Source organism: Esox lucius, chromosome 13 (assembly GCF_011004845.1).
Source record: "Esox lucius isolate fEsoLuc1 chromosome 13, fEsoLuc1.pri, whole genome shotgun sequence".
NCBI lineage: Eukaryota > Metazoa > Chordata > Actinopteri > Esociformes > Esocidae > Esox > Esox lucius.
Window position 1 is genome coordinate 32,494,454 of NC_047581.1, and position 16,045 is coordinate 32,510,498.

The window sequence follows — 16,045 nt, forward strand, 5'->3', positions numbered from 1 at the left end:
TCCGGCTCAGGCTAAAGGGGCAGGTTTCTGAGTGAATCTGTGCCTCAGCTTTTACACCGTTTTGCCATTATAACTCACCAGCATTCCCTTCATTTAATATGCTGAGGTAGATGTCTGCAGCTTTCAGTCAGAACTCAGATCTCTCACAAAGAGCTATTTTTCAAACTGCCACTTCATTTGAAAATGAAGATGGAACAAAATATGATGATCGGTGTAAATGCAGTATATACTGTAGCTATACTGTTATAGTGAAACCATTGGCAGTAAGTATGATTGGAAAAACAGTAAATCCCGGATCATCATGCAAGATCCATTTTAGTAGTCTACTGTTTATCACTTGCAACAAGTCCCTAAAACACAGAGAGTAGTTGAAGAAGATAATCCTGCTGGAATTAAGTAGAATACATTATGACGGTAATGCTTATTACCTGCGAAGAATATACATATATTTATGTCATGATACCGTTGCTCAGTGCGTAGTGTTGATGAGAACGTATTCACAGCAAATTTCTCTGAGACCAATTAAACAGTGTGACGCCGTTCGCTGTCAGAGACAGAGGTGTTAAATAATAGGCTACCATTTCCTTCCCAATTCCAGAGAATGGATATCTATCCACTTGGAATGAGTTGACTCTAATCACCATCGTGTGTCATTTCTGTGAGTCTTTCTGTCTGTCAGTCTCCTCGTCTCTCCGTCTGTCTGTCACGCATGATCCGATGTTTGTTATGGTAGCTGGAAGCTGACCCGTCGCATTGTTAAATAACATGCTAACATTATTCTGTATAGCTTACTCAACGGTAGAGAATACAAAAATATTTGGAAAAAATTTGAAGCTGTAAATTATTATCAATAATATCGTTGGTTAATTCAAACAGTATGATTAATAGCTGCATCTTAAAACCCCTTTCGAACTTGGACAAAAAGCTGCCAACTTTAAATTAGCCAATAGTTTTTACAGGCAACATAGCGTGAGTCCGATGTGAAAGGTGTAAAACTGCGTCTGTCAGTGAGTCGTTGCTTTCCTTCATAGCTCAATGCCACAGCAGGTGAATAACAGCAATGGGCTCCTGGTAACGTGAAGGAATGCAACACAAGTCCAGGCTGAAATCCAACCAAAGCCTGCCCTCTCACGTTACCAGTCACAATATAGAGAAACATTGGACAACTCCAGAATGCCGGGACACGCTAACCCCGACGAGCTGGCACATCAGTGGCTGTGTTCTCCCTGATCGGCACTATATCAAACAGGCTGTTGAACACACAAGACTATACGTCTGGGATGGCTGTATCATCACAGCGAGACACTCTCTGATGCGAAGACATAGTATATCAAGAGTTCAAGCTAGTCCAAGTGTTTTCACATACCCACGCAAAACACTTTGATATCAAAGGGAAACATGCAGGAAAGTTAAATGTTTTGTGGTATTCTCTTGTATTTACTCTACATTGACGCCGCCATTAGGCAACGCTTCTAGGCCTAGTACTTTTACCTTACATTGATTCTATAACGGTAGGCGTTTCATCTTAGATTTGTAGATTCGTTTTAATGCATTTGACAATTATAGAATTGACTGTCAGCCGTTGTCATTTTTATGTTGTCCAATCGAAGTAAATCCCCAAAAAGTAGATAAGCCTAAGAATAAACTGAATAGCACAGACAGGTAACAAATTTAGGGAAAATCCAGAATAAATGAGTGGAGGAGCATTACAAATGCAGACGCGTCCATACAGGTGAAATTAAACAATGAAATTAAACAATTAACATGAATCATGCACTGTGGCATGTCTTGATTTAGGATTTTGGAAGTGTTAGACAGCGCTCTCCATCATCAAGACATCAAATGAGGGAATAGGCCTACCTTTTGGAAGGATTATGTTCGATCTCTCCCACGTAGTTCCAGAGACTTGGGGAATCTATGCCTAGTGCGCACTGAAGCTGTTCTGGCGGCTGGGTGGTGGCCCCAACACAGGCGTAAGTTTATATTGTATATTGGGAGGGTCAGGGTCAATTTATCCCAGGATTTATACTATTTTCCAGGTGGATCACACTGATCTGTCTGTAATATTCTACACCCCTGCCACAACACATTACAGGACACTTCATGTTGGCTTTTCCTTTACTTTGTCAACAGTCTGACACCTTCAACAGTAAGTATTAATTAATTTGGGTCAGCCGTTGATTGTCTTTTGCTAATTGACTCAGATAACCGCGTACATGGCTACTCAATTACAAAACAATGAATTACTCAAATGCCACTCAGTAAAATTCATTACGTGGCCTTTAGATTTGTCTACGCCGTCTGAGCTGTAGGAAACTACTCAACAGTGCTTGAACAAAAAAACGAAACAAGACAACTAAAGCAGCAGTGACATGATAATAGCAGCAGGACACTATCAGTAGTGCATAAATATTTACATTAAGTGAGTAGGCGTGTCCTTTTCTTGGTTTGGCTGATTAAATGCGTGCTTGAGTTTGTTTGCTTAGTTGGGCAGAGTCGGTGTAGGTGATCAGGTGTTCAGCAGTGGGATGGCTTATGAGGCTACATAAGATAGCCATCTCCTCAGTCCAGTCCTCTGGAGGATCCTGCGACCAGTGGCCATATTGGGCTGTGACCCAGCCGATCAGGATGCTGATGATGGAGCAGCCACAGCATTTGGAGAGGACTGAAAGTTTGCCAATAATTTTTTACCCTTAGGGAGTCGTGTGACTACTGGGCCCTTTTGGCAATACTGGTGGCATTGAGCGAGGACAACAAGTCCTCCGTCATGTAGTCCCTAAATAAGTTAAGACAGAGAGTGCAGTCATTTGAGTTTGAAGGCATTCGCTTATACTTTGGCAGAAAATATGTTTTATGTTCCACAGCTGCCATCAGCAATTAGATCAATGAAAACAAGTGAGCTAGTTCCAGTGGCAGCCATACAGACCCAAGCCATAATAGCTCCTCCCCATACTACAGATGAGGTGCGTGTTGTGGAACTCGGGCAATTACTGTTTTTCCTGTAACCTGTTTTTAAAGCTAACTAGTGTTTTAGCACCTTGCATTTTAGCATCGATATTTCTGCTGGTCGTATGTGGATGATGGTCTTATTTGGATGGTAGTGACTGTTTTCACATCTACGCCTACCTCCTGGAGAATGTTCCTTATCTTTCAGTTGTTCGTTTTTTCTTTATCATTTACTGTAGAGGTCCTCCTTGGCCTACAAGGCCATTTGTGATTGCTGAGCTAACCAGTGCTTTTCTTTTTAATTATGTCCTAAACTGTTGTTTTTGGTAAGCTTAAGGTTTTGGCTATGTTTCAGTATTTTTGTCTGATTTGTCAGAATGGTTTCCTTAACTTTCACTGACACCTCATTGGTCTCATGTTGACAGCCACCAACTGCAGACTCCAGAGGCAAATGCAAAGCTGAGAATGGAGAATACACATTGACCATTCTGTTATGCTGTGATGAATCCGAAACACCTTTTCCCAATACATTTGGTTCCTTGAAAAATTGTGACAATGTATAAAACGTTCATTTGTAATTTATAAAACCAATATGTACACAAATACCCTGAAATAAAAGCTGAGAATCTATATTTTCACATGACAGTTATTGTTTGATTTCAAATCCAAACTTCGGCATTGTTGAAGCCATTTCTATGGAAGTAATAATATTTTGAGTTTATTTTTTAAGACCTGAGAAAACCTGTGTTGCAAATTGAACATAGAAATTGGAATGTAAACAGTTGACCAGTGATCTAGAATAATGTAATTTGATTGGCTGTTTGATTTAGTATAAAATAAATAGAACCCTGCGAAACAGCTGGAAGCCACTGGACTTTGGAGCAACACAGTCTTTTGACCTACACGGAACCACAGTTAATTTGTAAGAAAAGTAAAGATCCGACGTTTTTATACTTTATGTTTTGAAATTCATAAGTAAACAGTCAAATGAAGTTTGGATTCAAGACATTTATTTACTGACGTTTTGTGTTGAGTACAAAAGAACTTTGAGTTCATAGGCTAGTGAGTCAGCTTGTTGCACTCACAGGCAGTATGGAGCCCAAATGAAAAGCAAACAAATACTTTCTCTTCCAATAATTATGGAGGGCCTGCAAGTAATTATGGTAAAGAAATAATATGGATCCAGGAGGCAGATATCCTTTATATTAAAATAACCCTGCCTATAATATAATTTGTTGCTGTAGGCATCTGGAGAAGTGGCTATGTGGGACACAATTAACACAGCCATCACAGGTGGCCTGTTATTATGTAAAGCAAACACTCAAGAGCTCAGTATGAGCCATGATAAATCCCTGGCCTTCTGGAGTGTAGTAACTAGGCACCCGCTAGGACTGAGTTCAATGTGCTCTGCTTTCCAGAATATAAGATGTTTTTTAAGGTCAAACTAGTCTAGTGGGTTGGGCCAGGGCCCAAATGGTTCCTGGTTCTAATCCCCAAGCAACCAAAATAAAACAAATTGGTCGCAGTGACGTTGAGCAAGGCCCCTAACCCTATCCTGTAAGTCCCTCTCTATTGGAGTGTCTGCTAAATAACGAGTGACTGCAATTTTAATGTAGAAGAAATAACCCCCAAAAAACAAATACAAAACACACAAATAATCAGACGGATCTTCTATTATTCTAATGGAGGCCCATACTTACTAGGTAGAATCGACTAAATAGCGACTATAAACCCTGTGCAATAGCCGGAGTGGACAGGACCACCGGAGTTGGAGCTTCCATTGATGAGGACAAGAGCGGCTTTGAACCTGGCTGCGTTCTGCTTCGCTTTGGCCTGGGCGCGGAACTCACAAAGCAATGGGGGTATCATGCGCGACTGTGAGCATCAACATTGACACTCCAACATTGTTTCTGACAGTTTGCGTGCAAGCCAGAAAGAGACTCTATAACATATTTCTTATAATGTCGTTATTTCTTTATTTGAACTAATGTAAAATGTACACAATAATTCGACTTTGTCATTAAGGCTCAGCTACACATTTCTTTGTTTAAAAAAAAATCTATTGGAATTCCAGTGTGAATTCTAAAAATACAGTCGTCCATAAGTGGCACCATGAAACAAAAGATCCTATTCCACAGCACACTCCAGACTAGGGCTTCTGGCTCCTCCCTGTGTATAGCGGGTGACAGCTGGGATCGCTGTGCACTAGTAAGAAGGCTTCATCTCCAAATAGGATGACCAGCAGCTTTCGTAGGGGGAGTGAGTTCGGTTGCCACGAATGGTTCGGAACGATCTGTCGTTAGTTCTTGGTCGCCGGGTTGGTCCTGCTCAGTTTTCTCAAAGGAGTTTAAAAAACCGCTGGGTTTCGAGTGGATTTCCGATGGATATTCCGATTTGAAGAGGTGTGTACAAACGCGGCATGTAACAAAAAGAGGTTTAGAAAAGTAGCGTTCGCATTGTTTTTTAAAAAATGATGACTGCCTGAACTGCTTTTTGAACATTGTTTTTAATGGATTAATAAAAGGAGGACCGCTAAATTCACCCCAAGGCATATCCATTCATGAGCTGAAGGTACTGTATTTTGATTCTTAACTTTATATGTGCATAAAAGTAGCCTATTTCTTTGGAGGCTACGGCTAATGTTTCCCCCAATCACTGTAGGCTTACGACAAGTGCACGACTAGGCGTCTACAAAGTAGTTACGTCACTTCAGCAACTTTATAATTATTTATTTCTTGTAAATACATCATAATACACCAAGAAACAGTCGGATTATTTCGTAAAAATGAGTTATTTTGGCAAATTATATAAATACACGCTTTGTGCGTAAATACGCAATTACAGTCTCATCCAAGCTCTTTCGGATCCATTCCATTGCATTTGGAATCTTGCAAGGCTTCAGAAATGAGCTTGTATAGGTTATTATAGGCAACTCGCTGACAAATCCACCCAAAGTGATGAACGCGTTTATAATTTAAATGTCTGTCATTTAACGATACACACTTGCGTTTAGTGATCCGTAAACTTATAGGCTACTGGATTCAACGTTAGGGTCTACCGTACTTTGATCATTTGTTCTCCTCTCCGTTGTTGAGACCTACACCGGAGCGCGATATAGAGATGCTATTCTCATGCGCGAGAGACAGAAGGGCATTATAATTCAGTGTTAACGAATCACGTGTCTCCCTCCAGGTGGAAAAATACGGTATATATATTTCAATGTATAGGCCATTGGTTTCTTAATGAAAAATGTAAGGATTTGAATTGAATTGCTGCCATTTCATTGATTTCGTTTTAATTTACTTTGCATTCAATCTCACTTAAGACTCATGTTGCTTAACTGAAATGGGAAATGGTTGTACTTCCATCACCTATTTCTCTGTCTCCCTGTCTGTATCTGTCTTTCGCTGTCTCTATCGTTCTCCACACACACACACACACACACACAAACACATACACACACAAATTCACAAATACACACCAGAGCTAAGTGTTGTCTACAAGGCTGATCTACTATATTTTATCACGTATGTTCTTTTCTAAAGGGATCTGGATGGCGCCACATGATTATGTTTTGAACGGCCATTTGTACTGGATGCCCCATAGTTTTGTATTTGGTTGGCCACAGAGGCCCATGTATGCAACACCCAAGGCTAGTTACATCTTCCACTCTTAAATCAGTTTGTTTGACGTGTCAGGGCTGTTTTATTTCCGAAGGGAATCTCGTTCATGTATGTTTCTCAGTGTGCGTGGATGCATCAAGACTTGTGTATGGGTACACGCGAAAAATACATTCTGAAAAGGTTATTCGCACCCGTGTGGGTTCTCCCCCACTTCGAGAATGTATTGGCTAAATGGCTGTGATCTCAATAGTTTATATTTTGGGAGAATTATTTTAAACATGGGATGGTCTTGTAAAAACACGACAATAGGAAAAAATGATATCCCACTGTTTAAGTAAATTATTCGAAAACACTACATTGTATTTTCCATTCTCTGCACTACCATATAGAGAGGTATCGGTTTCCATTCTCTCAACATGCCCATGGAGACACGCTTTAACTGTTAGGTTGAGTTGAGTTTCTAAAGGATATGGCTACTACAAGTAGGCTATCTATAATATTGCTACAGGGGTGGGCAACAGTCCTGGAGCCATTTTGAAACACCTGCCATAAATGATACATTGTTTACAAGGCAGAGTCGAATAGAGGATCATCCCGCCATTGACATGTTTGCATGTATCCGTGAACACTGTGTGACTGACTACCTTTGGAGAAAGCGGTTTTTTTTGTCAAGCAGAAAAAAAGGGGAAGGAAGAAACATAAGCGTGCATTGTGGTGGCTGTGATTGGGACAAATGCTCTGTGGAGCATTTGATCTTCAGCCATCCGACAATAGCAATGAGGTTGGCATTGTGTGTGACTGATGTGGGTTCGTCACACTGGTGCGCCTAGCGTGGTATTTACATTCATCTGTCAAAGACTGATCGACGTGCTCGGCCTTAAATTATTGACGCGTGACGTGACCGTGTGTGAAATGAATTGCACTCTGCGACGAAAGGTAGTTAATCAATGGTTCAAAATCAGTGTCAGTGCCGTAAGTCCTAATAGTGCGTGTTTAAATTTTACGATTTTCTTTTATTGATTTGCATTCAGTGAGTTTACTGATAACAATTACATGGAATCAATACCCTCACATCAAAATGTGATTTATTTATGATTAAGATCTATTGTAAGTTCTCTCAGGTCTAATTGTAAAATATATTTTTTTAGACACACAGCTTTTATTTCATTTTAGCTGGACTATCATAATAGTTCACAGATAGCAGAATCATATATATTTTAACACCCTAATCCTGTGTGGATTTTATCAAAAATCTTTCCATATAGGATGACAGCTGTTTCACTGTGAACATAGACCACTTTTTTTCTGTCTCCAGTGGTTATTTTCTTCAGAACTCTATTTCCATAAGCAGCTCTGTGTGCTGGCTACTGACAGAAGATGTTAAACACCTTGCGTCCTGCCACCGCCCCCACAGAAGAATGGTGTCGTGCTCAGATGAAATCAATAGAATGCTGGTGTTCGGAAGCTGCGTGGCATTTAAATAGGCCTACCCCACCCGTTCAGCATCTCCATATTGCAAATATCGTGACATTCACATCATGTTTTTTTGTGGGAATGGCTCCACTCAAACGTGAAATGGCGAAACCCATCCGGTTATATTAACAAAATTGACCATTGATCTGACAATAACACATTGTGTAATCCAAAGCAGTCTATGAATTCGGTTTTCGGATACGGTTCATTCTGTACATTGCACCTAATTTCAGGTATAACAGTTTGTTCAAATTGCTGTTGTAGCCTTGGGTCTGTTGCTCATCTTATATTACACTTTACCCCCGAGACCCTTAATACACACGTTTTTCCTTCTACAATTAATAGGACTTTTGTCAAATGCCCTTTCCTTAGACTAGTTAAATTAACATAATTGAGGGTATTCTTAGTGCCAAAACAGCCATGGGGCAGACAGTATAGAAGCTGATTTTGGACAGAACCTCTTAAGCCAGTGGCTGAATTGGCAGTGTCTCTTGGCATGTTCACTGTTGCTCTTTGGCAGGACTTTGTTTATGGAAATTATAGAATTGAAATTGTGATTGCCAATCCACTTGAGGAGGAGACTTGACATAGCCAAAAACTGCCCGTGTGTCACAGGCGCTATCAGGTCTGACCATGGGGGGGGGGGGGGGGGGGTTATGGCGTTAACTGTCAAACGACGACAGCGTCGCTGATGTGGTGCCAGACGTCACAATTACACGTCTTCTCCTGAATTGCTTTGGTGTGGCCTAGAGCCACAGACAGGCCTCGTTGTTAACACTCTTCATGAACTGCTTCGTGGCTTCTAGTTGTGGTCAGCTTATTGGCTGCTCATATGATGACGCCTTGACGCCTCTCACGCAGGTCTACACGGCCGCTCTACAGCAGCTTGTCCCGGGAGAGCTCTGTGACACTGTGATGTTCTTCCCTGGTTCTGTGCCACGGTGTGTGGCGGTGGAACACAGGGGCGTGGACCTGTCCCCCCCCTAACCAGGCCCGCTGCTATCGGCAACGTATTTCCCATCCATTAATCATGGATGCTGCTCTCTTATTCGGTTGCCATAGTTTCAGGGCCCGAGACGGTGCTTGGGTGCCTGAGGAAGGCCAGAGGAGATTGCAGGGCAGCACTCAGAGCAGTTCTCTCCATGGGTGTGCCGGGAGAGCCAAAATGGTTTACACTTTCATCTCACAGTGGCGTACCCCCGACAACACGAGGAGGAGGAAAGAAATGTATGGAGGCTTTCAGAGCGGGGTTCATCCCAGGTGCCGAGTGTCCTTCGCTGAAGAGGGTGCGCTGTATTTACTGTTAACTGAAAGGGCCTTATTGTCCTGGGTTACAATGGAGGAGCCCAGAGATGGAAATGGCTTCCACTTTCACCGCAGTGTTGCAGAATGGATTGACGTTGTCCGATTATGAGAAAACCGTAGATTGACGTTGACTTCCGACAAGGCTTATGATCGAGAAACGTTTTAGGACTTTGTTAACTTTGTTAAGGCAACCATTGTTGAGTTATCATTTAATACTTCAAAGACTGTCTTCCTTGACTGCACTGTACCTGCCAAATTATTCTGGAATCGCTGTTTATTTGTGTAATAGTTTACAGCGACCATATTGTTGCTGTTCTTCATCACATTAAGCTTTGCCCATGGCTGTTTTCAAAGGAGCTCAAACCTAGCGGGCAAAGCACTCTCATCATGGGACTTTCTTCATCGCCTTTCACGTGTGCCACGTTAAGAAAAAAATAATAACCTTGTCATTGTTAGTGGCAATGGGTTGAAATCCAAGCCTGGTTGTTTGGACGCTGCAGTTCTCTCATCTAGGTGACCTTTCCGGACGGAATCTTACCATGGGTCTGCGGTGAAGGAGTTGGCTCTTTGCTCAATTTACCCGATGTAAATGTTTTACTGCTTTGAAGTGATATGATCGTAGGCTCGGTGACATCATCCAGTCTGTCATAGTGGAGAAATGCATTGTGTGTAAATTGATACGATACGTGAGGGGATAATATTCCCAGAAGCAAGATCTTTTTGAAAAAGCTTTTATCAAAGTACATCAGTGTTTTGTAAGCGTTATTTAATACATATAATGTCATTTACATTGTTTTCCGATATCGCGTAACTTTTCAGATGATGACAGATCATCTGCTTTATTGGATATTGCCAAATATTTAAGTTGAACCAAATGAAAGCTATCTCAGCAATTCACCTTTGTAGAATGTTTGTTTGTTTTAACGCAAAACAAACTGACGGAATGGATTCCATGAGTTCCCGGTAGTGTTTTTTTTTTTTTACTACAGACACATGAGTTTAACTAAACAACTATGATTCTCAAATAAACGAAAAGTAAGAGGTTTTACAACTCATTCGCAGTTTCTGGCACTCTCTGAGTGAAATTCCTGAGAGACCGCTTCCATTTCTGAATCCAATCAGGACAAACAAAGTGAACAATAATACCTCTGTGTGTTGAGCGTTTATGACATACCTAATGAACAAATTGCATCCATGTGGAATGGTCTTGAGGCTGCTAGTAGAAACCCAAGACCACAAGAGCCCCCTGTTTCAGCACCCCCGCCTGTCCATCAGCTCGTATTGAGCAGTGGGCTGGGAACACTTATCGTCACTCTCACGGACGATGCACAATGCCCTATCCGTCCTCGCTAACATTTTGCTCATTCGAGAGGAAGAACAGCCAGCTATTAAATGTACGGCGGCGGATGCTGCATTTTGCCTCCTGCATAATGATACGTTCATTCTTTCTCAAATCTCATCTTATTTGGCGCGCGGCACGTTTGATTCATTCCCCGAAGTAAAACGCGTTATTGTGACTGAGCCCTAAATTCGATTGAGAAATGCACAAACAGTGGGCCTTATACAGAATGCTGTTGGCTACTGCCACACTTCGATGATGCACTTCCGTCGGACTGAGAAGTGCCTGCTGCGCTATCCATTTTGTGTGTTTTAAATTATGCTTGGATGTCTTTAGATCAACTTTAATGTGTTTATATCCCATGTACAACCAACAAATCTGCTCTTTATTGATTATGCCGCTAAGACAATTGAACACTTGCTGATTTAATTGGGTTTGGAGACCGTGATGCATGGCTCTGTGCCCAGTCGAATGATGTAGAGTTCGGAAGAAATATTATTTAACTTCACAAACAGACGGAGCATTCTCCCGTTTGTTTATCCTCCGCGTGCCATTTTCATGTAAGCGTTCAAACCGGTTCCTCCACAACTGTCCATTGAAGTAGCGTAGTTAATTAGGAAAAATTATCATCAGCAATTCATTAGTCACACTCTCTTAGGTTTCGGTTGGCTCCTCTGTCAGCTGGTTAGCGCATGTGGACTGAGGCAAGGTAACCAGAGAGGGAAGGAGGAGACAGTCTTTGGCGGCTTCATCATCATCATCTGACCTACTTAAGAGTCTCATCATGTGGCGTTGTTGATGCTAGAGAAAAGCACCCCTCTCCCACCTTACTTTGATCTCCTCTCCCCTCGGGCGATGCTGCGTGGATTCCTGTCTCTCTCTGGGCCCATTTGGGGTGCACCCCGCCTGTGTCCATACTGGACTTGTGTCCCGTTGCCTTCTAGCTGGATAGCTAAAATCCCATGCGTGGTTGATGTCGGGAGACGTTATCTAAAGCTAACACCGTGTCATGCAGCCTGGGTAGATGCTGCTGTTGTTGAACAGTGGTGTCGCGATGCCGTCACTTCTTTCTCACGCCGACAGGTGAACGGCCCAACATTCCTTTGTGTTTTATTGGGATGAATGGCCTTGAACAAGGCCGAGTCATTGGTGAATGAATAGTCAGAGATAATGAACATAGTAGAAAAGGGTTTTGGTTTCCAATTTCAGACTCTTAACATATTGTAGAAACAAGGGGCTTTTAAACTCTGACGTTGTATACATTTCATTGCCTAAAGGTGCATGTTTGGACATTTTATGTGTGAATGTATGAGAATGAGCACACTATTAAAATGTTATTTGTCTGACAAATAATGTTTTGTGTTCAAGAACGATCATTGATGCAAATTGCCATTCCGCTTCCTTACAAGCCAAGTTGAATGTGGCTCCAGATTCCAAATACTTTGATAATTCCTGTAATGTTTCTTCCCCTGGCAGTCACCTGTGACAATATCATCCTGATGCGATCCCACAAGTCGGCTCCAAATGCCAAGAAAATCACCACTGGCGTCAGTATCATCTAGACTGTCTCTCGAAGGAACCTTTGTTATTGTTGGGAGAGTAGCAGCCAGTTTAATTACCTGAGGACTCCACACGTCTCACCTCCACCATGAGTATAATAAGGTGTGACTTTCTATTGGAGTGCTCATCTCCTTCCCTGAGGCTATGCAGACAGTTATTACTGCATCACACTAATTTCCATGGCTGTAATGCTGAACTGATTGCAGGAGCATACCGCCTCAGCCCGAGTCAGTCTACAGTCTACTCTCTTTCCCAGCCAACTGTACAATTCCCCACACAGTTCTAGTTCCTAATTCTCCTTGCCACCATATTGAAATCGAGGCGGGGGTTGCGGTTGGAGGGGTATTGATTTTGGCCAAAGGAACGTTAGCAAAATCTGGGGTGTTTTTTTATAGCCATGAGTAAAGATTATTTATTCACTTGGATGCATTGTATTACATATGTGAGGTTACAGAGCCGACAATGAGATGGTAATCAATGGAAGCATTAATACTCTTGCCCGACGACTCGCACAGAAGTCCTCCGTTGCAGACCGAGACACTGAGGGACGTTGCAACAAACGGTTAGGGTTAGTATCGTCTTACGCCTGTGTGTACTCGCTCAGTCAGGACGCTTAGATCACCTCTGCAGTCCAGAAATCGGGTGAAGTCCAGGAGAGACTCAGATCTCCACTACTCTCTCCACCACTTCCCAAAAAGCTTTGATTAAGAACTCATGAGTTCTTTAAATGGGACAGTTATGTTTTTCCATGTGAGTTGATCATGAGAACAGCCTTGCCTCCGTTGCTTATGTCAGTGAAATTGGCCCAAGAGCAGATCTTTATTCAGATGAGCTGACTAGAGAAAGAAAACCAATAGAAAAGGCGATTTTACATAAATAAATGTATATACCTGCGTCTTGTTTTGGATTACATTAATATACCTTATTCCGCTGTCTTTGATGTTGAGTCCAGAAGTTTCATTGTACACTGTAAAACGCCCGGGTGTTTTATGGCATAGTGACTGATGAAACTGACGAACAATCGTCGCCACTGTTGCATTTAAGTGCCCTCTGGGCGGGGTTTGCTGGGGATCTGTGTGTCTGGGCTCTGGTATCTAATGAGCCGGTCAATGGGTATGAAGTAGCTGCTGGACAGGTCAGATGTCCCATTGGTCAGAAGTGTGACTGAGCCTGAGGATGAGTGGAAGCTCTGGTTTCCTTTGTGCCGCAAGGGTCAGATGTCTGCTTGGTCACGTCGAAAACCAAGAGGTATGGCTACGGGTGCGACAAGATGTCTGCGAGCCCCCGCCCCCCCACCCCGCCTGGGTTATGTCCACTCATGCCCGCTAAGTCGGGCCATCACGCAGGCGGCTCAGGAAATGGTTGAACCCGTATGATCCGATACATGATGAACACATCATGTAGTTGGTTTTGTGCATGGCCGTGCAACCGATTGGATTTCTCCGTTTCAGATAGTGTTCCCGTTCTACGTAAGCTAGTTGTTGAACGCTGTAACCGATTCGCCCCAAAAAGATCAAGGGGACAGTTGAGACAAATCGCCTTGTGGTTTGTATTGGGCCGACAACATGATATTTCCTGTGTTCAGTTTCAATTAATATGGATAGTCTGGTAGCTAGTTTATTCTGTGTGTGTGCGTGTGCGTGCGTGTGTGTCTGTCTGCTGCCTAACAGAGGTTCTATCTACAAAAATAGGACTCTGTGATAATGGGCTTTAAAGTGCCAAACCTGTCATTGGTTTGATTATGTCAGCAGTTATTCAGCTTGTATTATTTTGAACTTATAAACATGAATTGGGGTATTTAGAATACTTTATAGGTGGAAGAAATTCAACAGAACAAGGTTATGTCAATAACTGCATTTTCACAAAACTGCGGATACAACATTCTAGTCTCATTGTACAGTTGAAATAACAGGGCTTGAGTACAGAGAGTTTTGGCTCAGTGGATATCTGTCAAGGTTATAAACTATTCTGCAGTTTTCATATGGTAATCGTTTCTGAACTTGTTTTTCAAACGGAGTTGTTTTAATGAATAAAGTATTCATTCATTGTATAGTTCTGGATGGAATGTGGCAGGCTGTACTGTTTCTGTGGCTTAATTGACCCTCCATTGAGATTGATTGGCAGAGCGAAGAAAGAAATAGGAAGCATTCGTTATAGCCCAGGCAACACGCTTCACTGACAATACTAGTTAGCATAAAACCCAGTAGTTTATTGGTCATATAGAAGAAGAGAAGGATTCTGTTGATCCTTTCTGAAATGAGACACTGAATAATCATTAGAATTACACTATATTACTGTATGTACAGTTGGTTAGGTACTTGCAATGCCAGGGTTGTGGGTTTGATTCCCACAGGGGGCCAGTATGAAAATGTATGCAGCCAATGTACTGTACTCTATATACGTCACTCTGGATGACAAATTTTGTCATTTTCAGAATGGCAGTTATAACGTTTTAGAATGACATTTATGAAAGCATTATTACTATGGTTCTAATATCTAATATGTAAAAATGTAAATATCTTAGGTTTTTGTGTCCTTTATTGAGTGAGACCCCTGTTTGTGTGAGAAAATCAGTGTTTTTATGTTATATTTCTATTTTTCCACAACCCCCCCCCCACACCTGGTAGGGTCTGTTTGTAACACAGCATGGATGTGCTTGTTGTGGTTGTCAGATGTCTGTGCCAGATTCAAGTGATCTTGTACTGGTTGCAGAGACCAAGTTAAAGTGGGGTGCCGTACCACAGGAAGACGAGCCGTCCTTCTCTCTTTCCACCTGCCTCAACCTGGAGATAGCTTGTAATCAAAGATGGCGACCAGCGAGACCTTTCCTAGACCTTGCCGAATTGAAAGGTTTTCCATTATTTGGGTTAGCAGCACCCAATCTCTGAAGCTATTTTAAGGCGCTCTGAGCCTCATATCCTGTGGGAACATTGAGTCATTGATCTACGGCAGCCAGCTCTGACTGTGGGGACCCACAAAGTGATGGCTTCACCTTCGTGTCACAGGTCGATATGAAAGTACATCACGGCAAAACTTTTTAAAATACAACCTTCTTGTGGCATTATCGACTTCAAAAATATTTTTTTTCCAAAAGAATTCTCTTGACCTTCTCATAGAATTTTGAGCACTTTGATTCTGCATAGCCAACTCTCACTGGCTTATATTGTTGCAAAACATAGCACAGTATTTCTTCGGCAGTGTTGAATGAAACCAGGATAAAATGCTTGACAATTGACCAACGGTGCATTAAATAGCCTGCCTGAGAGCTGTTGATTATGAATAACAAAACTGCATTTGTGTCAGTCAAAGTGAAGACAATTCATCCTCCCTGTGTGTTTTTGAATCCCAGTGGTTTGAAAGGGAGAGGAGACAGTTTTTTCTCCAAGGTTTATTTCCTTCAGAACGGTGGTTGTAGTTTGGGGTGACTCCACTGGCAGGAGAGCTAGCTAGAGAGGGCAGCGACAGTCCCAGAGTGGGTGGTAGAGACCTCATGTCCAGATTTGGCCTACATTCCAGGCCCTCCACTTTAAGCCAGTGGCCAGTTTGAACCCTGGCCTGGGGTGAAAGAAGCAGGGGGAGGAATCGAGCTTAATCCTTCGGTCATTGTGTCTTTGATTGTGGGTGTTCGTACATATGCCTGTATAGAAGGGTCAGTGCGTATGTAGGTGTGGTTGTCGGTGCATAACGCCTTTATACAAGCCTTTGTAACATTTTTCCCATACTGTTAATGACATACTGTTACTGACATACTGTTACTGACATACTGTTAATGACATACTGTTACTGACATACTGTTACT

General features: G+C 42.2%; 1 protein-coding gene across 8 annotated transcripts in view; it reads left to right on the forward strand.

Moving 5' to 3' along the window:
* The first annotated feature begins 4,969 nt into the window (after positions 1-4,969).
* sema6a (sema domain, transmembrane domain (TM), and cytoplasmic domain, (semaphorin) 6A) overlaps positions 4,970-16,045 on the forward strand; it is a 69,428-nt gene continuing 58,352 nt past the window's right edge. For 2 of the 8 annotated variants that reach the window (XM_013136917.3, XM_020052821.3), the window contains exon 1: positions 4,970-5,517. The gene's annotated coding sequence lies outside the window, so the exon portion shown is untranslated. The remainder of the gene's footprint in view (positions 5,518-16,045) is intronic. The other 6 variants (XM_013136915.4, XM_013136916.4, XM_013136913.4 and 3 more) reach the window with 5 other exon arrangements.